Source organism: Microtus oregoni, unplaced genomic scaffold, assembly GCF_018167655.1.
Source record: "Microtus oregoni isolate MIOR12 unplaced genomic scaffold, Mior012 000003F_ref0000135, whole genome shotgun sequence".
In the NCBI taxonomy this organism is placed as follows: domain Eukaryota; kingdom Metazoa; phylum Chordata; class Mammalia; order Rodentia; family Cricetidae; genus Microtus; species Microtus oregoni.
This window is the reverse complement of record NW_024543062.1, coordinates 67135431-67137921: the sequence shown is the minus strand read 5'-3', so window position 1 is coordinate 67137921 and position 2491 is coordinate 67135431. Positions and strand designations below refer to the sequence as shown.

Below are 2491 nucleotides of genomic sequence, written 5' to 3'. Positions count from 1 at the left end.
AATTACATGTAACAAAGTATCAAACAAGAATTATAGTTACAATATTTCTTTGTGAATCTAAAGTTTTAGGTCTAATTTATCTTTTATCATGATTAAGGAAAACTATAACTATCTATCTTCAACTGCATCAAAGACTCCAGAAGGATATAATATTACCTAAGTAAACGGGGAGTGCATTGTAAACAACTCCTGAAGCTCTAAAATTGACAGAGACATCTCGGTGTCTGGACAGTCACCCAGAGTTCTTCTGTAACATTGGGGCATCCATCTTCAGTCCACAGGCCCACAGTATCTGGCAGACTTTCTCATGAAGAAGGAAATTTGAAAGACTATTTTGCCTATATTGGCAGTTTGTCAGTCATTTTCTTCTGTATCCTGCAGAATGTCTCACAGACTCTTTCATGAAGCAGGAACCCTGAAGGACTGTCTCACCTTCTTTCGGCAAGTCTAGCAGTCATTTTTCTGTGGGTCCTGCATGTCCCGTTTATTGCCCAGGATATTTCTTTCCTTATGTCTTGCTTTTTTTTTGGGCGGGGGGGGGGGGGTCTTTTGTTGTTAGTAACTATAAATTCAAGCTTAGGGAAGCTTGTTTTTGTTCTGGGAAACAAAAACTAAACAAAGCTTTTATATTACTGTTTGCAAACCTGACCTCATTTAGAAAGAGATGTAGTTGCATGGCTAGAATTCAGCTTCTAGCATCAATGATGCAGGTGTGAATCTGGTGGAAAGATGGCATTGTTGACAAGGTTATAATCTGCTGGTGGCATTGCTGAAAGAAGCCCTTGCAAATTTCTAAACGACAGGAAATTCTGTTAGGAATCTCTAAAGTGTCTTACAGGCCAAAAAGGGAAGGTTAGTAAAATGCTTCAACAGAGTTTGAGTAAAATACTGGATTTGAGCGTTACTGGGATTGGGTATGTAAAAATGGGGTTGTAGGCTGGGGATCATGCTTACAATAGGTCTCAAATTCAAACTACAATACACCACTTCACAGGCCACCTGCATTTCCAGGTGCTTTTCATTTCCCTCAGTAGGTGCTCAGTCGTTTTCCAATATAGATGCCCAGCCCCAAAGCCACCATGTGATAAAGGAAGAGAGACAGGATGAAGACCTTCAGGAACTCTGCAGAGAAAATGCCCCCTTTCTTCATGGCTCCACTCTTCCTCATGCTTAGAGAGACAGCACGTTTAGGGTGTCTGAAATGGAACTCTCTTTGGGTGGGATGTTTTGGGGTCTATTGGACCAGTCTGATACCCAGTCTACACTTTCCTTCAAAGCCTCAACTTCTTTCTCTCCTTCTACAACTTCTTCTGACTGAGAGCTATGGTCCCTGCTGGTGTGCATCTCAACATCAAACATGATCTGTCCATCTTCTTGTGGTGAAGGGCTGTCACAGGGAGAGCTGCCTCTTGAGTGGCTCTGTCCCGACTCAGGCTGTGCATCCAGAAGGATCTTCTCCATGTCTCCATTGTAGACTGAGGAAGAGGAAGGGACGTGTTCCAGCCCCCCATTCTTCCCACTGCCATTATCATTGCCATTGCTGCTATTCATAGGTAGCTCCACCCAGGAACTATTGAGGCCGGCAGGGGCTGCTCCCCTTCCTCACAGTTGTTGTACAGGGGCTCAGCTAAGTGAGACATGGTCGGGAGACTGGGAGTGTTGTGGCTGCAGTATGACAGTATCCAGCTCTCGGGCAGCAACCCCTGCATGTCCAGTTTATACAGTACACAGTCAAGCAGTCCAGGCAAGAGCAGTTTCTTGACCAATGGATAGCCTTGTCACATTGAAGAAAAATTTCATAACGAGTTTCTTCAATGCCCATCAACTTCTCTGAAGTAATTGGTGCTGCCAGAAACAGATTTGTCTCACTGTTGAGAAAAGACTAAGTTCTTTTGTTTTTTTGTTTGTTTGTTTTTGTTTTTCGAGACAGGATTTCTCTGTGGCTTTGGAGCCTGTCCTGAAACTAGCTCTGTAGACCAGGCTGGTCTTGAACTCACAGAGATCCGCCTGCCTCTGCCTCCCGAGTGCTGGGATTAAAGGCGTGCGCCACCATGGCCCAGCTAAGACTAAGTTCTTATAACAATTTAAATGCCATATTCTGTATTTTTGAAGTGTTGAAGATTATCTAACTGAAATATATCTCTGTATATATAGAAAATCTAATATGACTAGAAGTTTGATTATTACAGATGACTATCTATTAATCTGTATTTCTTAACTATACATTTTTAAATGCTAAACAAGCTTGGCTAAGGCTAATGTTGTGGCTTTGCCTATTGACTCTGCCCTGTCCAACATGGCGGAGGTATGTTCATCACCTCTTTGAGTCATGCTCACTGTTCCAGCTCCAGGGATAGAGTGAGTCTGTATCCCCAGTAAGCAACTTGTAGCATCACTCTGCTCACAAACCCTAAGTGCTCTGTAGCAGGACCTCCCAACTGAGCCAGAATATTCATGCCACCATCATGAACCAGGAAGCTGACTCTTAAAG

The 2491-nt window shown here is 43.2% G+C and overlaps 1 pseudogene; it reads right to left on the bottom strand.

The window, feature by feature from the left end:
- Positions 1–1027: 1027 nt before the first annotated feature.
- On the bottom strand, positions 1028–1640 carry LOC121446214 (annotated as a pseudogene).
- Between the last annotated feature and the right edge of the window lie 851 nt (positions 1641–2491).